At 38.3% G+C, this 25104-nt stretch overlaps 1 protein-coding gene across 1 annotated transcript in view; it reads right to left on the bottom strand.

Annotated features, from left to right (window-relative positions):
- The window catches only part of adam19a (ADAM metallopeptidase domain 19a), a 206338-nt gene that overhangs the window by 134562 nt on the left and 46672 nt on the right, over nt 1–25104 (bottom strand). The gene's annotated exons all lie outside the window — the stretch shown is intronic.

Below are 25104 nucleotides of genomic sequence, written 5' to 3'. Positions count from 1 at the left end.
ATACGTGGCACCAGATCAGATTTTATAGTGTGTTTACAGTGTTTAGGCTAATGATAAACAAAAATCTGTTGCACCAGTCAGCCAGGCTGACATGCTGTCTAGAACCCTCTGTGATCAAAAGAGGGCAAAAGATCTTGTCATACCAACATTTAAGAAGGCACAATTTCACAGCAAACTCAAATAATTCCAGTGGAATCAGAGTCTGGGTGAAGTAAATCTGTTTTGTTTTTTTTTAATTATTTATTCACAGCATTTCTGCCTTCTTTGATATTCAGACGAGAGTGACAGGAAAGGCAGGCGAGAGAGAGGGAACGACATGCAGCAAAGGGCTGGATTTGACCCTAGGCTGCAGTCTTGTTAGTGATATGCGCTCTACCGGGTGAGCTAGCAGGGCACCCCATGTACAATGCATTAAATGCATTAAAATCAACTTTGTTGATTTCTGATACGCAAATGTGCACTGTAGACGTATACAGTGCGCTGTAGACAGTACTGACCTTTGAGGGAACAGACAGCTGGAATCCAAAACAGACAAGGCTATAGTAGCATGAAAGCTTAATACCATCAACAAGTTTGCAAACTAAGTTTTATTAAGCTAGCTTTTTTTCCCTCTTCAAACACTCTTTATTGAATGAAATGATGTACAATCTGAGAACACAATGGAAGAGATTAAACAGTCCAGTACACAGAAAATAGAAAGACGCTCAGAGGACCATTGTGACTGAGCAGTAGTAGACTGAGAGAAGAAATATGCCCCTGATAGTCAGACCACTACCTTGCCTTATAGCACTGTGCCATTGGTGTGTGAGTGTGTGCGTGAATGGGTGAATGACAAAACTTTTAAACACTTTAGATAAAAATAACTATATAAATGTAACCATAAATGTAGCTTAAAATATTTCCAACACCAAGAAAGAAATACAGAATAATGATCCTTGCACAGTGACAACTGATATCTCTCTTTCTGTCCTATTTTATACACTTTACAGAGACTGGTGCAGCAGCCCAGCTCGATTGTCCAAGACTTACTGTAAGTCTTAGACAAGTGTAATCATGACTCTGGAATTCATAGCACAAACTCTGAGAGAAGAAGAGATCGAACATCAGGACCACCTGCTGAAGAAGCTGGATTCGCCCTCACAAATTTCTGCATCTGGGTCTGTCTATTAAATTATGCTGTATACCTTACTTCTCACAGCTTGATGTATTATGCTAATATATTGCAGGTCATATATTGCAGGTCCTCATTTTCAAACCAGCCAGCTAAAGAAACTAAGAAGTCCAATGGCAACAAATGCTGGGATAAAAACAGACTGAGGCACGAAAAAATAGAAATCTGTGGAAAGCTGAAAGCAAACGGGCAATGAAAGAAGAAAAAGGAGACATTGAAAAGAGTGAAAAGGCCTGATTCAAAGAGAAACAGAAATAAATAGAGCCATACTGGCATAAATGCAGAACAGCCCACACAAAGCTACATGGAATACAGTGCACTAAAGAGAGACAGACATCAAGTGAAAAGCTTACCAGTAATGTGTGTGGATGTGATGTGGAGTCTAATTGCCCTGTAATGGAGGCAGGTGTTGTGTGCTAATTAAACACACATGACCACCCCTCACACACATACACACACACAGGCCTGGCCTTTGTCAAGCAGCTAAATGAGGGAAACTCAAATCAGTGTTTGGCTGCAGTGCTTGGGCCTGGACGTGTCAAAGAGGCCTGACTGTTTCAACACCAGGGATAAAAGGGATGAGTCATGACTGTGTTTGTTTTTGCTTTCTTATACTTGTAAGACCCTTTACTGACTACATATAATTCTTGAAGGTGTATATTTTTCTTTTATAAGTATTCTGTTATTATTTGCAGTATATGATAAGCATATGTGAGTTTTTCTGGTTAAAATCCATTAGTGATGATTTCAATGATTCTCATTCCAGAGCTTCTTTCCAAGTACAAATGGTCATGCTGTTTCGGGTGTCATACGACGTCAGCAGCTTCTCGACTAATGAGCCACTGTTCTAATGAAGAGCCATACAGGACTGGACTTGGACTTACGTTTGAGATGACTGCACCACTACACAGACACATCTAGTGCATACACACCAGATACACCAGAGATAATAATGCAATTCAATATTAACATTTTTAGTAATTTCTGGTAACTGTTTTACTTGACTGTTAAGAATAATGGAAAAACATTAATCTGCAATTTGCGATTGTGTATGTTTTGCATTCAAGATTTTAAATCTGTCATTTTTTATTTTTAACCGAATGGCAGTTTTTGTTGAATCCCGGCAATAGTAGAAAGTTCACAATGCTTGGAGTCTCTGTGTGTGTTCATTATTATCCAGGACTGTCCTCCTGGTTACATTGTAAAGGAAAGGATATGGTTTTAACCACATTTTATTAGGCTGAGGTAACGCTACTCAAGTCAATGCAAGTCTCCCAATTAAAATTCAAGCACATTTCACGCTCATCCACCAACCCAGGGGCCACACCCTTTCTTTCCAGTTTCAGTACTTAAAGGGTACACTTCTTTCTTCAATGGAAGTGACCATTGGTACTGAATGTAAATCACACACTAAGGAATTATCCAATATGAACGTAATTAATTGGAATACTAGGCTCGAAAAGTTATGTCTTAACTTGACCTTTTAGTTGCAGACATCTAACACTTAGGCCTCTATTTTCGTGTCAGTGCATGGAGGGAAGTGCAGTGGCACACCAGTGAACCAGTATTTTCCTGCAGCATAATAAGGTTAGTTTCTCAACTGCACTGGTTTTGTAACTTGGTGACTTGCCGTGAGCCCCAGTGGGAGGGCAAGCGCAGAAGTGGGTGTGGTGACACGGATCCAGCAGCACACAGCTAACTTGCACTGCAATGCAGCTCACTTTTGTTCCATAGTATTTTGGTCGCTTTATGCAGTGAAATAACACCCATATATACTTCCTAAAAATCACACAAACCCCTCTAATCATGTTTTCCTCATATTTCCACTTTTATGTTTACATATAGAAACCAGCTGACATGTGATCATGCAGATTATTGGTCATTCAGATTATGGCATTAATACCAGCTAGACAGAATAAAGATTAATGAGTGATTCCTACAAGCTCTGTAATCTATGACAGTTAGAAGGCAGTCTACTGTATAAAGCTTAAGGCCTTTCCTTTACTCTGGTCAGTCTCTTTACAGCCGTCTGAAGGCAGTGGGTATCTGTTCCTTCTGCAGTCTCTAACAGCAGTGATGTTGTCACTGTCAAGACACAATTACACAGGGTAGATCCGCTGCTTAAATTTTATGCAAGCAGTACCAGCCTGTTGCAAAACCCATCGATCAGCCACTACATTAAAAGCATTTACCAGTTATAAATAATTTCAGAAACAATTTTTTAAAAAACCTGATCCACATTTTTAATTCTACTTTTATTGTACATATGCCATTACAGTGATATTTAATGGCAGATGGCTATGTATCATTTTATGAAAAATAAAATGGCAAACTATTACACACGTAAAACTTGATAATTGTAAGATATTCATCATTTCAAAAGTGAATTCACCTTAAAAGAGACACCTGCTCTTGGCAGTATATTTGAGCAGCTGTGTTCATTTTTTGAATCTCTGTACATCCCAGACAATAATGTTTCCTCCGATTAAAACTCTCCCCAGGATTCACAAAACTGTCAGTACGTCATGATGGGGAGAGTTCTGTGTTTAAAGGGGAGGAAAGTTGTGAAAATTATTGATTGTCACAACCAATTGATTGTCAAACCAAACAAGCCCGCGTATAATGTATGATAATCTATTCTTTTTGATCCCACCTAGTTTCTGGTGAGTCGGGCGAGCCAGGCTCGCTTTGAAAGGAAAAAAGCAAAGTGCACTTGGCACAAGGATTGGGCAATCATCTGTGTCTTCATATTGTCATATTGTCATTACCAGCAATAGCTGATACACGATCCGATTGCCTCTGGTGGATGGGGGGTGGTATTTCTCTCTCATCATTCATTTAAAATGTCAATATAGCACAGCTGGTGTCATTAAGGTGTATTTGGGTTTATGTAGTGATCATAAAATAAATTTGTCTGCTGCAACAGCTTCTTTCACCTTAACGGAGATTTCTCCCTCCCCCCCTTGGGCGCGCGCTGCTGTAGGTCTATGTGTTTTAAGACCAAGTCAGTGACAAATGAAATGCATTATACACATTCAGAAGTTAATTTCAGGCTAGAGATATGAGTCTGGCAGAAACAGACCTGACACATCATATAGCGGAACGTACAAAAGAGCCACTGTCACCCGAGGACACTAACTAGTGTTATTTTGGTCAGCTATTTTTAGATTTAGTCTTAGTCCTGCAATATAGATGTTAGCTTTAGTCATATTTAGTTAGCCTCATCCTTTTTTGTTTTAGTTGACTAAAATTATGTACATTTTAATCTAATTTTAGGGCATTTTGACACTTACAGATTGGTTGCTTTGGTCCAAGGCAGTTGATGAGATTGTAAAGATGGAGCGTTTTCCACTTGGTTTGGTTTCTTTTCACACAAAGAAAAATCCAAGCGAACCGAAATTCATCACTACAAACTACGTCAGAAAGTTCACTCTGCTTTTTGGTAAAATGGGTCTGGGGTGGGAACAAGAAATTAAATATTGATAGAAGGTCCTATGTTATGGACTAGTGAATATTTCTGTGAGAGAAACATATCTATGCAATTTAACATGGAGCAACGGCAGAGTTGGCATTTGTTCATAACTGTGGTAATTATCTGGGAAATATACCAGGAAAAACTATACCAGCAGAATTCTGAATGCACTTCGAAGAAACGTCTTAAAAATACTATACTGCTTCACACTTTGCAAAGAAGATGTGCTACTTTCAGATGACTGAGCAGAACAAGGGATCTAATATTGAGCAACGACGACAATGTCAACGAACCAGAGTCCAATTTAACTGGACTAAAAAACGCAGGTGGGAAAACACAGTTAGTCAAAGAAAACCATAATGTTTTAGTCTAATTTTAGTCATTGAAACCACTTTACATTTTAGTCTTAGTTTTCAGTTGTCAGAAGCTTAGTTGCCAAAAATGTTGTGAACATTTTACTCTTTTTTAGAACATTAGCTTTAGTCAAGCCCAAGAACCAGCATTTCAGTCAAACTTCAGCCAACTGCTCTCATAGAAGATTTCATCCAACTGATTTTAAGCTAAAGAAAATTTTAATGAAAATAAGCCACAAAGTGACAGGTTGTATGATCAATAATGCAGCTTTACAGAGAGGGTGTCTAGACTGATTTTATTAATTTAAGTAATACATCCATACATAAAAGAGAATAAAACAATTAAATCTGGAAAGCTGCAACAACAAAGATGCAACAAAATCCAACGCGATCCACCTATCAGGACTGTAGCAAGTCAGTACTGTCGCAGAAAGGTATTGATTGTATTCTGTAATTTTGTAGGCCTTAGTGGTAGCATTGTACTAGTCTTTGTTATACTCATAGTGTTTAGAATAGGTTGTACACTACCATTTAAATACATTTGTAAAGAAAGTATTTGGAACCTCACATACAACATAAGCTAACTACTAGACAGCTTGCTACTGCCCAACACACTATTCAAACCCCTAAACAATCTCCTGCATAATATACTGTGCATTTTAATAACCAGTTTATGACAACATTCAGATGGCATGGACCCATTTAAAATCAACAAGACCTGACAATCAAATGTGTATGGGAATTAAGTTGTGTGTGCTTTTGGATGGATAGCATGTTTAACATTCCAAAAAAAAACAACAAACTTGTCTTAAGCAAACGGTTAGGCAGCTTATCTGGCTGGACTACTGACCTTCAGTGAGGCTAAACACCCATATGAAAGCAATGTAGCAGTGTCCCCTTGTTCTGAGATTCTACTACACATTACACCGCTGCCTTCAGTAGTTGGCTTAATAAGGCTTCAAAAGTAACATAACATCTTATAGCATCTTAAGGTTAGATTACCTCTGTTTCTGTGTGGTGCTTCTGGAGTTGGCTCTTCAGGTTCGTGATATTCTACCCAGCAATGTTGTAGCCACAGGGCTTGTCCTACAATACTACACACTCAATTCTCAGTAGATTTATCATTTTAAGTGTTTCCAAATGTCAACCTGTTTTTTTTGTTATCATAATGTTTTTTTTACCGCTCCCATATGCTGTCCAAGCTCATAATGTTAAAGTGAACATAGTAGCTAAATCCAGGATAATACTGTTGATTGTGCATTCCATGGTGTGCTGCTGGTGTTTAAAGACAGCGAAAAGATGATCTTGGGTGCACAGGAGGAGAAATGCGCAGGGTAGCCATTCAAAAAAGGTCATTTGGACGATTTAATTGTTTGAAAAAACACAATGTAATTCCTAGTCTCTTTCTTCTTTCTTACTGCATTAAGATTTAGTCACAGCTATTAGGTAATGACATCAGTTTTGTCTCATCAACCTCTTGCCTTCATTATGGGAAAAAAGGTCATTGACGAATATATTTCATCACAACTTTTGTAAATTAACATTCAAACAAACAGCAGCAGCAATAGGCATTGACAATGGAGATATTGGGTTTTGTCAGATTGCACAGTAAAAAAAAAAATCTTCATTTCTTCAATTTTCGATAGTTGATCGGATTGCCAATCGGCATAGGCCTACTTGGCACGCTGCCCACACAATCAGCAGGGCTCTGCGCTTCACTGCCAGGTTTGTGAAAATTGAGCCCTTAGGCTCACTTGTGTAATAGTCAAATCTTAATGCTCAGTCTAGTTCATAGATATGATTACAAAATGGAAAATAAATTATAAATGTATTCACAAAACCTTTTAAGGTGAACATTTGTTGGTTTACAGCCACTGAATTAATTACTGTATATTTCAGTCTTAGCATTTAAAGGATAAGTATTCTACGTTTTTCCGATTGTCAACACATCCCATGTGCAGATCCAAACCAACACCAAATGGATCCTACTAACAAGTACTGTGAGTGCATCCAAAGCCTGAAATATCACAGTGCCAAAGAGCTCCATTGTTGTCCAAAAACTATTAAGAACACATAAATGTTGCTCTGGGTGATATGTTCCTTCATTACCATAAAAACACACACTGTAGTTTATTTTGTGGATAGATGTGGATTAATCCATTGTGGAAAATATTACATACAAATGCACTTTTTCCTCCTGTTTGAGTAACGTTTGCCAAAAAAATAAGCCAGCTGTTTTAGGAAATTACTGATCCTTTAAAAAAAAAAAAACTATATATTTGTGAGCTGCTTTTAAAAATGTATGTCTTCTGTAGGAACCAATGGGCTTGGAGCTGAGAATTACAGACAAGAAGTAAGAAAGTAGAGATGGACAGATAAATAATTGGTTTTGGTCTTAACATGGGATTTGTTGACAATAAGAAAAATGTAGCATAATGCCAGACTGATCCCTTAATTCTCTATGTGATTACTTTTTAATAGTAAAATATTATTTTTTGAGATGTTATAATTACAAAAATCTTACAATACAAACACGTAGATATAGCATATTTCGCTTTGACATGTATGTCTGACTTGTAGAGACAAACACAAGAGCAACAATTAGAGAACTAAAATACAGTTTAAAATTGGAAGAAAACATAACCACTGAGAATGAGGCATAAAGATACATCTGCCTCTGAGCAAAAACCAACATAAACTTGGCTAGCAGTCAGAGATGACAAGGAATGCAACAGATGTGACTGTTTTCTCTTTGGAATTTTGTTAATTAGCTTTGTCTACAGTGACAAGCATTTTTATCAAATCAAACTGGTACCAAACGCCAAAGCAACAACAGCTAATCACACACAGTGTCACCAAAATCTACAACCATGTGAAGTATCATTTAACCCCTGAACTGAAACTTCACTGCGAGCTTAATTACAACCCAAATCCTAATCTTTTAGGAAGGGATAAGTGTTAACCCTCAGCCTGTCGTAAAACTAATTCTCATTCTAATATTAATGTAAAACTAAAAGTCCTAATCCTAAACTAATTCTGAGGAAAAAGTGAGGAATGGTAAAGTATCCTCGCTGGTGGATATTCATCATCCTTCTATCCTTATGAGGACATTTGGTCCTAGTCAGAAAAGTAGTACACGTCAAATCACACACAGTTTTACACACCCTGAACCTTGAATCCAGATCAGATGTATGAGTGGAGCCAAACATAAAAGCCTGTGAAATGAAACACAGCGTAAAGGTGTTTCTTACGAAGTGGTTTTGTGTGCTCCCTGCGCTGACAGCAGGCGGAGAGCTGGTGAGGTGACAAATTAAAACATGTCCTCTGTGTGTTTCCTGCGGATTGCATGGTGATTTGTTACCTTGCTGCGAGTGCTGAGCTCCCAGAAAGCCACTAATCCCCAAAAATTACCTCCAGAGTTTGGAGATAGGCAAGGGGGGGGTGCAGTATGAAGAGGGGGACGCCTACAGCTATGGATAATGTAATAACAAGCAGATAATCTTACAACTTCTCAACATGTAATGCTCTGTCCCTCTGTGTGCACAGGTTATGTAATACCTTTTCATATAACATAATAACAAATAAATTTACACTGTTTCTAGAAAACTATAACTTTTCACCAATACAATTTTTCATCATTCTGTAAAATCTTGCCATTTTCACTCATTTTTTTAAAAAAAAACCCTTCCCCTGAAAATTCTGGCCCATCATGAAAGTGCCATTTCTATCAGGTTTCCATTCTCCTCCAAGAACTGGAACTGCCCTTGTTTAGGTATATAATACATTTTTGACTCACAGCTGATGCTGGTGATATTTCAGGTTTAATTCTACATGATCTCAACTTGGTATTTGCTGTAGTTGATCACATCATTTTGTTGGATCGCGTTGAAAAATGCATTGGATACTGGCTTAGGCTGTTTAAATCATGCCAATCATATAATGTTTTCAGTAGTTGGTCCTCTCGAGTGGCCTCGCGGCCTGTGGTGTTCCCCGAGGCTCCATCCTCTGCCTCCTTTTGTCCTTTTGTTTTTGTCAAATTGGTACCATTATACTGAATTAGCTATTAGTAGTTCCTGTTTGCAGTGTCCCCATGGATCTACAGAAAAGTATCACTACATTGCTTTGTTACTAAAGAAAACTTAAAACCTGATGAATCTCAAGCAATTCTGGGGCTTTAACGAGTGTCTATTTCAATGATTTTGTCAGGATCTGTATTCATTTTCTTGGCATTTTCTGTTTTATTTTGAAGTCTTGGTTCTGTTGTGTTACTGTTTGTTTTACTTCCTGGTTTTTCCCGCCTGTTTTGATTACTGTCTCCACCTTAATATCTTTCACCTGTGTCTTGTTTCCTGTGTATTTAAACCCCGCCTCATTTCTCATGCCTTGCCAGATTGTCTTTGTTACCCTTGTGTTCAAGTTCTCTCGGATTAAAGATTTGGATTTTGGACATTGCACTTCTGCCTGACTCTCTCTCTCTTGCACTTGGATCCACACACACCTGCCCTTACAGATTTCTTAGTGGATTCATGGACGTTTATTTGCTTTCTGATGGAAATCAGAAAATATATCATTAGAAAGATGGAATCTAAAAATATGTGTATCATACCTGTGTGTTGAGATTTGATTGAGGTATGATTCCAAGAAGGAGTGTGATTTTTGAATAAGCAAATTTCGGTAAATGGGTACCAAGGGTTTTAAAGTACCTTAATTGCCTCCATGAGCTGTATGTCACAGCCACCGCTGCTGCTGGAGTTCCCAGGGGGCGCGCCTCACAGTATGAAAAACTCTACACTTAGACATATCTGCAAAAACAACATTCACTACCATTGTTTTGCAGATGACACACAGATCTATGTACTGCATGTGCCACTGAAAACCAGTGAAGAAGGTAACTTGCATCACTTCATATTTTTTCTTAAAATCAAGTAATTCTGTCATCTATTTTGGAAAAAAAAAACTAATCTGTGAAACATCTGTGACGTTGCCTTATACTCCATGCCCCCCGATGTACAAGGGAAAATCATATTCGCTCTAATCTGGGTCACGCCACCCTGTCAAGGGTGGCACTCAACCACTGGCACTCAACAAGAATTTATAGAAAAATAGTTGAATACTTAACTCTCCTTTGAGGTTATAAAATAAAAACAGATTGACTGACGTGTGACTGACAGTAGTTGGGTTGCCCCTAAGTGTAAATAAAACCCGTTATGTGGGCGGTGTATACAGCTGTACGATTAAAGCGAAGGCAGACAACTGAAAACATCACTGAAACGGATGTCGTATGGTGGTCAGGGGAGGTCACATGAGTTTCCAGGAAGGTTGCACTGTGGATTTGAATGCACTTTTTCAATATGTGAAAGGAGCATGTTCAACCTGAAACAACAAATAAAACAATAATCACTAAGTCAATAAGAACAAGAAAGCCAGTTCAGACCTGTGTGCTTAATTTTGTACTTAAGTTTGTCTTTGTTTATTTTTGCCTATGCAGAACATATTATTAAGGAAATAATGGGAAAGGGAAGATATTATGCATTCACAAATTGGATTAATAATCTTGTGTGAGCAAATACACATACAACCCACACACAAAAAAAATACATATACACACTGTAAAAACAAGAATTCTTCCCAAAAAGCAAAAAATTATAGACAGGGCTGGTTATGAGGGCAAAGGGCCCTGACAACTCAAGATACAGTGAAGGAAACGTGGTTCCCAAAAACCAACAACCAGCCATCCAAAAATACAAAAACACTGTCTAGAATTGGCAAGAGGGAGTGGGAAGAAGTCTTTCCTGAGCATAAAAATCCCTCCATGAATACTTTTAAAGATTGTAGTTTACTCTCACTAAAAGCACAATGACTGATTTTATTTTAACTCACTACCAAAGTTAACATGATGATTAATATTAAATATTGAAAGGGTTAGATCAAATTTCTCCAATTTATGATCAGTACAAAATAATCAAAATAACTACACTTATTAAAGACAACCACACTGTAAGAACTTTTTTTTTGTCCTTACCAATATCCTTGAAAGTGTGAGTGGATATACTGTATAAGAGGCAGCAGACAATAAAATCTGAAATGTTGATGGTTCCCAATTTTCCAACTCAATTGGGATTTAGTGATCCATTGTGCTTCCACATATGGTTAATCATGGTGATTATTATATTTGTGACAACTCATTAACCTTCAGCAACATGACTGACAATAAAACTGCTAGTTGGTCGTGATTAGCACAAAAACACACTAATCATCCCCACACTACATTTACAAAGCAGCTTTAGCTACTCTTACTCATTTTACATTACCAACGTTTATGTCTTAATACTAGTTGCTTCATCATGGTGGACGGGCTAATAAAGTAGCAGAGAAGACCATGGCTTTACTTCGCTGTGTTTAAAATATTGCATAATATTGCATTGCAAGTATTTTATTTTATTTTATTTTTTAAGTATTTTTCCCCAATGTAAATTTGCATTTGACAGTTTTCTTTTAATGATATCATTAATGTTCCCCAACAAGTAAACAAGAAATCTCCCAGATATTTAAATGTTATGTTGTAGCCATCAATTTGGCTGAGATAACAAGTTCAATAAGGCAACAAACAAGACCAGTCAGATTGTCAAAACAGGTTGTAAACAGGCCAAGAGTTTTGCCAGATTAACTAGTACTTCATTTGGAGTTAGAAAGCAACCCCATAATGCTGCTAATTACCCTTCACTGCACAAGAAAATTTGCTATGGCAAGTACTGTAGTTCAGAGTTGAACCAGTCAGCCAATTTGATGGTGGATTTTCTCCAGTAAATAAATTTAACTGACCTGTGGGTTTGATTCCAGCCAGTCAGCTGTTAGAACAGATCGTGAGAGCTACATAAATAAACTGTAAAGAACACATAGTTTTTCTTATTTAAAGAGCAACTGTTTTGCTGCCCTCTCTGATTGAAAGTTTCAAGCCTGTTTCACCTCTGACAACATCCAGCATCACTGATAGGTGCGGTTGTGTGTGGACAGAATTGTGTAAACCACACCTGGTAGTGATGTTACATCATCCTGGAGTACACCTGTACATCCCTGCATCAAGTTACTCATTAAACTTTATTTCTGAGAACTCAAGATTTTTTCTGTCAGTTTGCTATGGTAGATAAATCTAAATACAATGGTACCTATAAGCCTCAGGTACCATTGCCATGGAGATGAAGCTCATCACAGGTGTGGAACCAAACTGTCGAATTCAGAATGCTTCATCACTGACAAACAGTTGCGGAATTCATCAGAATTTGAACCATAATCTGAAAGTGAACTAATTTACACTGTTGAATGTTTAGCAGATAAGTATAACCTTAAGTCTCTTCTTGCCGTTTGTGGCACAACTAAATCTCAAGCTCAGATTGGATGTTTCTTTAAAAAAAAAAAATGCAATTGGGAAGTCATTGCTAGTTTCTTTTTGTTTTAATGTATACAGTCTTGTTCTTTTGACTCATCAAATAACCAGTTATTTTCTAACTCACCCGATGACCTGAGAATGTCAAGAATAGTTCTTTATCCTTAAATATTTTCTAGAGCATTATTTTCTTCTTGAAATGACTTGGTTCAAGAATATAATCCCTTTTACATTTGCATGTTCTGACAGTTAAAATCACCTCTAGACGAGGTGTTTGATATCCTTGTAAAATATAGGACACATAAAGATGCATATGTTTGTCACCAGAACACAAAAAAAAACAACAACTAGCAGTTAGTTTAATTAACTGCTCTAGATTGATCTTTTTGTATTATTTAATATTATTTTTAGTGTACATGTTTGTGGATCATACATTTTTAATTGTAGTAAATACTTGTAATTAGTACATATATTGTGAATTTTCAGTGGACGCTTACATGAATAAAGATAATCTTCACTGCATATGATCCTTGTGTTAAGAGCATTTCATCGGCATGAACTGAGTCACAGTTTTTAGATTGTTAGCACTAATTTAGCTTTTGATAGCAGCACTGTAACTACCTAGCCTCTTTCAGGCACATTAAGAGCTGTGGGAAAAGTTGTTTCTCCCACTCTCAAATACAGTTGTGTAGTTTTATTGCCCACCATGTCACTGTATTTACAAGCCTGCCTTAGTCTGTGGCTGGGCATCAATCACAGAGCAGCATTAGGCTGCTAGGGGCTGCAAAGGGGTTCGGCTTAGTGTAATCAACTGCAAATTAATCTACAGTATGTAGTGGTCTGCAGGTACAGTTTTAATCAAGACTACCTGGAATAAATGTGGTAGCAATTACGTACTGTAGGTAATTGAAAATAAAAGTAAACGAGTCGCTTGTTTTGCATTTTCGCTTGTAAATATAATTACTGCAGCCAGGAGATCCACATTTTATTCAGATTGTGTTTTTAGGTTTGTTTTTTTAAGCATTGGGTTTATAGTGTATATTATTCATGATTAATTTATTCTCAGTCTCAGATGCCAATCTACTGTGGTGAAGAGATGAAAAAAATCGAAACAATGCCTCCTCATAATTTATCAATCCAAACACATAATTTCTCAGAGCATGAGCTCCAAGCAATGTAGTTTATTCTTTGATTGAGTTGCACCAATTTATCATAAATCTGCCACTACATCTGTGTGTGAAGTCCTTCTCAAGTTCCAAGTAATGACTATATAGTTATATATAGTACAAATCAGGGTTATACCACTATTTTTTAGATTTTTGTAGTATTCATGAACTTTATAATTATCTAACCAGTATTTGATCTATTAGTGTAACTCTACTGCCAGAATGTTTTGTAATTTGAGGTATATTTTTGTGTAGAGCAATTTAAAAATCTTCCCAGATTACATAGCCATTACACATTTTGATCAGGTGGCTGGTCAGATGTGTTCAAATTCAAGTTAAAGTTTTTTATTGTTGTCATTTGTACATATGTATGTCATACATATAATAAACCAATAACAAAATACTGTTTTTCATGGATTATTTGGCCCTCGTGCTGTTGAGTATCAACACAGCTTGAGGGAAGAAGCTTTTGTACAGATGGCAGAGGAGTTCTTGATACTCCAGAACCTCTACCTGGAATGGTAAGAGGCTGAAGAGGCTGTGGCTGAGGTGGGTGGGGTCATTCACGATGCTGAGGGCCTTGTGCGTGCACTGTGCTTCATGGATTTGTTTTATGCTTGGGAGAGAAGCACTGATGATCCGCTCTTCTGTGATCACTGTTCGCTGTCTTATTGTCAGGGTCCTTGATGTACCCATGTGATGCAGGTGGTCAGGACGCTCTCAATGGTGCCTCTCTAGGAACATATTGAGGACGGGAAGGAGGCTTACCTTCATCAGTTGACGCAGGAAGTGGAAAGAACACTTTGCTTTTTTGGAGAGTGCTGTCACATGTGAGGTCCAGGAGAGGTCTTCTGTGATCTGCACTCCCAGGAGCTTTGTGCTGCTGACCCTCTCCGCATAGGTGCCAGTGATTGCCAGTAGTATGCTGTCAGCAGATGTCTTTCTGAAGTCAATGATCTCCTTAATTTCCCCCTATGTTTAGGGAAAGCTTGTTGGTTTTACACCTGCTAGTAGCTCCGTCTCTTCTCTGTAAGCTGCTTTATTACTGTTTCTGATGAGACCCACCACTGGTGTGTCATTGGCAAACTTAATGTTGCAGTTGGAGCTGGATGATGCAGTGGAGTCATACATCGGCAGCGTGAACAGGAGTGGGCTGAGTACACAGCCCTAGGGAGTGCCAGTACTCAGTGTGGTGCTGCTGTTGATCTGTACTGACTGTGGCCTACCAGTGACAAAATCCAGGACAGAGTTGCAGAGGGAGATTGTAGGCCTACCTGGCTCAGCTTCATAATAAGGTGTTGTGGGATGACTGTGTTGAAGGCTGATCTGAAGTCAATGAATCACTTCCTCACAAAGCACTTTTCTGTTCCAGCTGGGACAGGGCTGGGTGGAGGCCAGATGTTGCAGCATCTTCAGAGGAGCGGTTGGGGCAGTAGGGAAACTGTAGGACTGCCACAGGACTAGCCTCACAAAGCAATTCACGATGACAGGTGTGAGTGCCAAGGGGTGGTAATCATTCAGCAGCAAATGGGAGACTTCTTAGGCATCAGTTGGTGCAGGGATGACTGCTTCAGCCAGAGCGACATTTAATATGAATGTGAGGACATTTGCCAGCTGTTCAGCACAGGCCTTGATGGCATATTCAGGGCTTATGCCTGGTCATGCTGCCTTTTGACAATTAACCCTGGAGAGGGTCTTTGACACACTGTGTGCAGTCACATGCAGAAGCTGGTCATCCAGGGGAGGGATGGTCTTCAATACCTGCATATTATTTAACGTCAAATCAGGCATAGAAGTTGTGCAGCTTTGTATGCATTTTTGTATTTGTATAAAAAAGGTCCGGTGTATTTTCTCCTCTTGCACAACTGACACACAGGTGGAATTTCAGCAAAATTGTCTTTAAATTTACATGATTGAAGTCGCTAGTGATGGAGATGCTTTGTCTTGGTTGCTGAAGCCACTGTGAAGCTGTTGCATTGCGTCTGTCACATCAGCATTAAGAGGCAGGTAGACTGCTACAATAATGAAAAGTGGTGAAGTCTCTCAGCAGATAGTATGGCCGGCACTTCACGCTAATACATTGTGCTTGGACACAACCACAGCAATCTTGAACCGTTAGCTCGGTAGTAAGTTATCCAGTCCAGCTCAATACCTGTGTCCTGAATGTTGCTATGTAGCCATGTTTCAATGAGAACAAACACACAGCAGTACTTCTTTTCAAACCGGGTAGTCTACCTAAGCTGCATAAAGTCCAATTTATTGTTCAGTGAACATACATTAGCCAACAGCAAAGATGGAAGATAGGTTTTGTGGGGTTAGCCCTCAGCATAGCCTAGAAACTTCCACAACGACCACACTTCCGGGTCCTCTCACGTCACTTTCAATGCTTCCTTATCGCGGAATTGGGGCTTGCAAAGTATAACAGATCTAGACTTTGCAACTCGTTTAAAGGCAGTGGAGTATGATAGTTTGTTCTCATTCTACCAATCTCTATAAGATCCTGGTAGTTATAGCTGAGTTTTGCTGGATTAAAGGAGCTCTTTTTTAACAGTCCATTAGCCACCGCTGCGTGTTGTTCATTCATCAAGTAATTCAGTTATTTAGTCACACCTGGCTGTTACGAGGTTTAAATATTTAGTGACAACTGATCTCTATGTAAGAACTACCGTATTGCCTCAAATAGTGACCAGGGCCTTTATATACCTCAACTGCAGAAGGTAACAGGCCGTTATTTTGAAGAAGACTTGTATTAGAGGCAGGTCTCTATTTCCAATTCCAAGTATAATTGGTCAGATTTTAGAACAAAGCCTCGTTTTGATCCATTCCCATTCACCCTGTTAAAGCACTTCTAGTGTTTCCATAGACAGAAACCCTTCATTTCTTAACAGGGCCTTTATTGTGAAAAATTTGCAGACATCAGCAACAACCAGACAGTATCAAAGGACGACAAAGCAAATTGGATCAGACTGAATGACTCAAACACCACAATTGTGTCAGTTTGAACCCTGTAAAAATACAATCCTTATATGGTTGAATTTATTAAATAATAGTGGTAGAAATGTACATTATCCTTAACTGGCACGCACATTATAGGAAGGGCACCAGTAGTTTATAAACCCCTGTTTTTTCCCCAGCCTGTATTTGTGAACCAGCCTTTATTTGTTCCTTATATTAAGAGATTCAACTGTTTTTGTCTTATCTCAAACACAGTTGTGTTCAAGGTCAGAATGTAGAAACTGCCAATGTGTTAGTATATGTGTATGTTAAAGGGGGCAGGTAGCTTGTTTGCTGGCTATAAATACACTTCAACACAGATGTACCAGTGATGACTGAATGCTATGGACAGGACCAGAGTTCTGGTATTGTACTGAATATGCTCTATTTTTATCATTTTTCTTTTATTCATAAAAAGCTTATACAGAAGATTCAACAACAATGCTAACACAGTCACTGACTTTTAATGTCAATTCTTTGCACTGGGCTTTCATCTAAACATGCCATGATGTATATGAAGATTACATCATCATGCCTCAGAGTCAACTTGCATTGGGAATCAGTATAATGTGTATCATTTCCACACACACACAAAGCCATACAGTATAACACACACATATTAAGAGTCTTTATGTGTCCAGTAAATTGAAATTTTCTGTGTCAATAATGAAATACGGTAAATTGCCTTTGACTGATTTAAATATGAAATACATGCATTATGGAGCACGTATGGGCCAGTGGATGACCTACACTCAATAAGTTACACCCTCCCCCACCTCCACCCCATGTGAATTCATTGAACAGTCAACCAGCATCCAACTTTCTGTCATTGATTCAGGTTTTGACAGACTACTGTCCCAAAATTAAATACAGGGTTACTCATTTCTCACAGACTGCTAGCTAAATGTGCTACTTCCATCTATCTTCTCACCTAATTTTATTGTTATGATAGATTCTCCTATCACCGAGTTTCAATGGGAAACCATTTACTGATCCACACACCACCATATGCACATGCCCATTCCCCACATCAGACAATTCATACACAAAATCATTTTCAAACAGTCAAATGCAGACTCGGCACACACACACACATACTCTCACACACACACACACACACACACACACACACACACACACACACACACACACACACACACACACACACACACACACACACACACACACACACACACAGGCAAAGACTGTTGTAATGAAATTGAAACGAAAATACAATAACGGTATCAGTCTTTATCTAATCCGTTCTGTGAAGTGAATGTAAAGGGAGGCCGATGGTAATTACCTTCACCTCAGTTTGCTCTAACAAGAGCCAGCATTCACATCACTCTTCCTTATCTTTACTTCTTTTTTCTTCCCATACTGCATTCTACAGTTGAGTACCAGCCACACAATACCAATTGCAATCAATTTCATATCATACACAAGACTTCACGGGGCTCTCAATTTCATTTTCAAACAACGCAGTCCAAAAATATGGCTTGAATTAAGATGTAGCACTGGAGCATCTGTAGAACTCTGGATGAGGAAAAAATAAGTGCATAATTTCTGGCCAAAAAACTGCTAACAAGACATTTGAGAAGAGTCACAATCCTTTTTACATCTGTTGAGTTCACATGCTCTCTGATCTCTGCTTCCAGCTCTCACTGAGGGACTGGGAACAAAACCCAGGCCTGCTCGATATAAGTGAGCCCAAATGCAACATGACAGGATTATCAGTCCAGGGCCAGTGCAGGCTATCTGCAAATTCAAATCCATGTGCGCTCTAAATATTTCTGAATTTTAAGGAAGGTGGCTAGAGAGCAGAATTTGGAAGCAGGAAGGACCCTGGTGTGACAGACTCTGAGCTCTGTGCAGTTGGCTGACATTCTAGGAAACTGGATATGAGAGATCTCCCTTCTGTTCAATTTTGCTATTTTCAGGTCCGGGGAACTCTCTCTCTTCACCAAAGCTGTTTACTGAATAAGTCTCACATTCTTCGTTAGCACTGCTCCAACATTGGTTATCAAGACTGTTTATTGTAATATCATCTAGTGCAACCTTGTCTCCTACAAAGTACATTTCTTTACTAATGGGCTTAGGCAAATACGCTTAGGAGGAAATCTAATTGCTCCTAGAATAAAATACATTGGCAACGTCTTTTTCAATCCAGTAAGTGAAATGTTCTAAGGTGCAACACAAACCAGCGGTGTCCTATTCCAAAGCATCAAAGCGCTTCAACTAGCTACAAAAACAGCAAGTTTATCATATTTGCCCCCTCGACTGGCACATCAAAACTACTGTACTTTATCTTGACTACTTCTGTCTGTATGAGTGTGAAGTAAGTGCTACGTGTCAGTTGACGTGCATCAGATGGGTAAAATACAGATAAAATAGGGTTAGATTTCGAGGTGGATGGTTGGGTTGAGTGAAGAGGTTTTTACATGTCCTACTCTGACCCTTGTAGCCAAGATCTGACCTGGGACCTGAGCTGAGCCAGGTCAGATTTGGTTACAAGGGATGTAATGGGGTCCCCCTATATTGTCACAGGTTGTGGGTCTTTGTGTCAATATCCAATTGGATCTGAGTGGCCTCACTAACAGCTCTGATCATGTGGTGTGCCATCATCACACAACCATGTCTCCTAGAAATTACATTTGTATACAACTAAATTGCAACAGCGAATATGTTTTGAAGGAAATATAATGCTGGCCAGATTACGTTTTCTATTAAAGTAATGACGAAATGTGTTAATTAACTTATTTGACCACCAGGCTGCCGCAAAATGTTGATACTAAACATAATGTATCATGCAACACAATATCAGCTAATAGTGACTACAGATTTCTTTAACTTAAGGTTATGGTTAGGTTAGGTTCTCAAATCACTTGGTTAAGGTTAGGGAAAGATCGTGGTCTGGTTTAATACATAAAAGGTCACAATGATTTGAGAGAAAAAATGTTCATCCTCATTTTTATCCTAACTTTAAGCAAAGAGCTTTTATTGCCTAAAACTAGAAGCAGATGGGAGTCTGTAGGTAAAACTCTGACCCTGGTGTCATAGTCCTGCACTTCATACGCTCACCATCCACCCCAACCCCCTCCATGTGATTCCTGTGCACTACATAAATGTAGTGTTTCATTCAGTCAAAAGAACATTGCCTCTGAAAATTATCCAGGAAGCAATTACACTTGTGGATCAACCACATTTTGGATCAGATCTAATGACTTGCTGGTCTATCCAGATTGAGTCTGACTATCCTTGGGTCCTTTTCAGATTGGGTCTTTTTTTCTGTTTGTAAAATGACCTTCTGCACTTTTGGGTCATTACCACAAGCCAGTTTTGGATTTTGGACTCTTGGAGACTGACATTTGAATCCCGAATGTTATTAGGTTTAGGGTACTAAAACATTGAATTTGTCTTCTCAAAAATATCCACTCCTGGTATTTGGTGAAGTTCAGAAAAACTGAGTTAGTGATTTTTGTTAAAGTCAGTACATCCTGTATCCCATCATCTCTTGACTTTTGCAAGACCTATATATTTTTTTAAGATTAACCTTTATCTTGAAAAAACGATTGTTTAGGAAGGTGCTTATACTGAGAAAAGGGACCTGATTTCTCCTGGTTGTCATGATGAATGTAACAAGTAAGTGTTAATTGTTTGTGTGTATTTTATGTTCTGGTAGGCTTGTGTTATTCTCCATGTCTTCATCTGTATGTTTTTTTATGAGTCATGATTGTGCATGTGTTGACATCTGTTTAAGGAAAAAAATTCTAACTAAAAATTTCCTTTGAAAACAAGTCATATCCCATTTGTGCTCCTTGAAATATCCCTAAACCCCAGCAGACTGACATCTCCCTGCTCATTGTAGAGGACGTCTCTGTATTCTAAAGAGAGCCTGATCAAAAGAGCCTCCAATTGGAACAGCAGAGCTGTAGACTCTCTCCAAGCTGTTCAGAAAGCTAACCCTGCTGCGATCAAAACAAGACTCCCAACAGATCTATCCATGCTCTCTTTTACTGCCATGGTACATCTGTTAATGTCTCTCTCCCCTTACCTTTCTCCACCCAAAACACTTCACTATATATAAATTGTAAATCCTTGTATCCACTGAGCTGGCTTCAATTACTGATGTGAATGACAGGAACATAAGCACCAGCTAAATAACCAGCCGGGATTGCTTTTAAAAGCTTAGTTTAAGAACTTGAAGGCATTCTTTTTACTTTTGACATGGAATATTTAGATGTACTTAACACATCTTTCTTTTTGATTAGAGGGACATGTTGCTGGTTATATTTAGCTACAAGTTAAATGCAAATAACAGCTTGTAGTAGTAGTTTGAGCAAAATAATTTTATAATTTTCCCATTTCAACCATGGCAGTTATATCAGATCAGACAAAGTTCACTGCAAAAGAATTCATTCACTTTTCAAATTTGATAAGAGAATGAGAAGAAACAATTGTGAAATAGCTTGACAAAATAATCTCAGCTTAAGGTGTACTTACTAACTTGTTACAGAGCTTTCAATCGTATCGTATGGTCTTCATCAGCAGATGGAGCTAGAATGGAACTGTAGAAGTTCAATCTTATCATTTTTGGGAGTACCTGTTAGACTTTTGATAACACTGGCCGAGAGGTTCAGCTTGAGTGTTCATTCTTGGAAAAAACAGTTTTACAGGACAATCTCATAGCATGGTGCACTTACTAGCTTGTAAAATGAAGACTGTGTGACAGTTACAAGCTCAGAGACAGGCTACTTGTCCAGATAATGCAATGTCCAGAACAAAATACTTTATCTATAAAAAAGTGTCTTAGTTTTCCACATTTTGAGCTGCCGCTTCCTGCCATATGGAAAAAAAAATTTTAACCACACAAACAGACCATGATGGAACTAGACTAGCCATTAGTGTCAGAAAGACCAGTTGGATTGATGGTGTCAACAACTGTGATGTCTGCTGTTTGGTAACATTTGGTAATGTGTCCTGCTTGTTTATCAGGTATCCCAAAAATGAAATAAATCTTGTTTGTAATATCATCTGAAATTTTAAGTTGCTCTCTGTTCAGGATGTGGAAAAACTGACCAGAATTGTTAAGATAAAAGGGACAAAACTGTTTTAAGGGTCTAATGGAATATGGCAAGATGTAATGTGGATTAGATTTGCTACTTCTGTTGACAGTAAATAGGTGTTGTGTAGGAGCACTAACAAGCTTGAACAAAGTATTGCTACTGGATACATGCCATTACAAAGCTCACTAAAATACTATGTAAATGATAAGGGAAAGAACTGAAACCCTTAATTCCTTTATTTTCCACTTGTATGAATATTCCGGAAAGGACCGAGGATTGATTCCTGGGGTACTCCATAATCACCATTATGGTACATATGGGATTCGCTCTTTACAATATTTCTGACCTGCTAACGCTACATGATCTTGAGCGTAGTTGAAATGTCTTGTTATGTCTGGCCAAAAATCTACACTAAAATATTAAATTTATTAAAATGTAAGAAGAAGAAAAGCAGCAAATTCTCACATTTGAGAACTTGGACCCATCAAATGTTTGGCAATGACTTAAATTATTGATTATCTAAATAGTTGCTGATGAATTTTCTTTCAATCAACTAATCGACTAATTTTTGCAGCTTTAACTGCATTGCATGTTTATTTCTTTATTTTATTTATATTTTATTCGACTTTGATCTGTGCAGGCAATAAAATTAATGATGAAAGTTAATGAAATTATATGTAAGAATCTCTGTTTGCTCAGTCCTCACTCCCCTACTGCAAATCTACCTAAACATTTATTGAGGAGATTGCTGGAGAAAAAAAATTTAGTATGCAATAACTTCATCTAGATTGGTGTAAAGAGAAAAACCTACTGTATGATTACAACAGTTGATCTTATATTCTTTCTAATTTTTTCTAGAGAATTCAGTTAAAGCTAACTGAAACTATTCATCAGGTTGTTTTTTCCCCCCTCAGGAGCCCTCTGGACCCAATTTTGAGAATCACTCATCTCTTTCAAAGCATCTATTCAAAGACTCAGACCCACAAGCCCAACCAAAAGAAAGATGAACAAACACAACGAATTTAGACAATATGATCTCAATGTTTAAAAAAAAAAAACACATCACAGGAGGATTTTTGGACACTGCACAGGCAGTTGCAATTGGACTCCTGTAAGAAAACAGCTGTTTTATTAGTAAACACGACAAGACCGCAGGGTGATAAGAGTGAATTAAATCTTTCTTATGCACTGTTGGAGAGGACTACTATTTCATTGTTCATTTATCTGATACACGAATGGTGACAAATGTTTGGTACTGGATGACAGTGAAAACTGTGTAAAATGAATGTCATTTCTGAAATGCATCTGCCACTGTCAGATTTACTGATGAGCACTGTGCAGATGGATGACTCTTAAACCAGTCCAAGGTATATGGCCTGTATTCATTTTCCCACAAAATGGTATTGATTCAGAAGAGATATGGCCTTATCATGCTCATTATCAGTACAGCAACAGGAAAATGACCATAAACCATACAAATGTCTGAAAGAATTTGACAAATATCAGATTACACCAGATATGAAATTTGACACAGATATTTGTGGTCTCCAGAAGATTATTCCTTACCTTTCATTATCATAAGATTAATCATGTACACAGTGTTTTTCTGCGTATTTTCCAGGAGAGCAAACAATGCATTCTTCCAAAGTAAGATATATCTTTCATCAATATTTTCACAAATAAAAGCACATAGGTTTCGCCAGAAATTCTTCACAATTGGGCAATGCCAATTTTAGCTGGATATAATTCATAAATGAGTTTAAAAGACATTTCCTTAACTTTATTGGTGATTAAGTATCGATTAGATAAAAAGCCAGGCCTTCTTCCACACCGTATCATCCACAAACTGATTCCAATATGAAATCACATTATCACAATGCAGCCAGGAACCCAAGGGAAAAGACCCAAACACAGTCACACACGAATGCAATAAGTTGCAATGAAGATACTTTAAGGTAGATTATACAGGTAATGCAGGAATACACATTAGTACTCCACACAGGTTGCATGGAAAAATGGAAACCACTGGGGAACAAACTCAGAAACAAAACATGATTCTTTACACAAGGACCATGAGGGATCATACACAGACGAACTGACAAAGAGTAAGAGACAGAGGTAGGTCTAATTAGTGACTGGGATAATGAGGTAACTGGGACCAGGTGTTGTAGGAGAGGAAGCTAGGTGATTAAAAGTGAAAAAAGGGCAGTAAGTAGAAAAAGAAAAAAGTCCAGGGACAAGGACAGGAAGTAAAACAACAGACAGACGCACAAGGAAAGTGATTTCAAAATAAAGCAGGAAATAATAACAAGGTCCTGCGTAAAGTCACTCAGAGGGGAAGAATCGTGACAGTACCACCCCCCCAGGGGCAGAATTATAGACTGTTAGGCCGCCTAACAGCACCAAGTCGGGTTGGTGGAAGGGATCTGGACAAGGGATCCAGGGGACAGAGGACAGAGGACACAGGACAAAAAACAGGGGAATGTTGCTGGCATTAATGAATGGGCAGCTTCATTCATTCGAAAAGTAGTCACTGAATATAATCCAACCAGCAATTATGTTTCTTAAAAAACATATTTGCTGTTGCAGTTTAGTTGTATGAAAATGTAATTTCTAGGAAAAATGGTTGTAGACGTATTTCTATGAAATCTATTACGGATGTTCATCATCCCCAAGCACTGAATCCCAGTGATTTCCCCAGATCTTTCCTCTAGTACCACTGTCAAAGCAAACCTGCGTAGAGTGTAATATAAAATTGAAGCCTGTAAGGGACACTGGCAGAGCTTTAGACTTGAGCTGAAAAGTAAAGTGTCAGTTTTATTATCATGGAGTCAATTGTGCATCTGGCCATTGGTGTCATGTGTTTTAGTCCAGATGGTGGTTTAGTGGAGATGGTTTACCAATTTATTTCTCAACCATAGTCATATGAGGAAGGAACCAGATGTACACGAGGGATGAGCAGCCCCAGCACTGCTTAACATCTTATTGTCAATCAGGCAGGAAACAAACAGAGTTTCAGCACAGCTGTGTCTCTAGCAGTTGGAGAAGGGAAACACTGGGGGTCACTTCCATTTAAATTCATTTAATGTAGTATGTCCATGCCATACAAATTTTAAACTTTGAAAGAAAGAAAATGTGTATCCTAGACTACAGTCTCAGTGACAGTCAATGTTCTCTAATCCGACTGAAGAAAAGTAACAAGAAACATAGCAGTAGTAAATAGTAAATCTGTCGAATCTTCGATTTTTTTTAACCCATCTAGTTAAAACAATGCTGTTACTGTGATGTCGTCTCCCTTTGATCTTCTGTTTGAGATTGTTTTGGTTAGTGGCGCACTTTGCTTTCTCTGCTCTTCCCCTAAATAGATCTCTCTGATGAACATTTTGATTTGTCAAACACAGGCGCAGCTGGTAGCTGTAATAATAATGTCTGCATTATATTTAGGTATGCCATTTCCAGTGAAACTGGTACTAACTGGAGCTCTGGCGTGGTTTCCTG

Source organism: Xiphias gladius, chromosome 12 (assembly GCF_016859285.1).
Source record: "Xiphias gladius isolate SHS-SW01 ecotype Sanya breed wild chromosome 12, ASM1685928v1, whole genome shotgun sequence".
Lineage (NCBI taxonomy): Eukaryota > Metazoa > Chordata > Actinopteri > Istiophoriformes > Xiphiidae > Xiphias > Xiphias gladius.
This window is presented reverse-complemented; position numbering and strand designations above follow the sequence as displayed.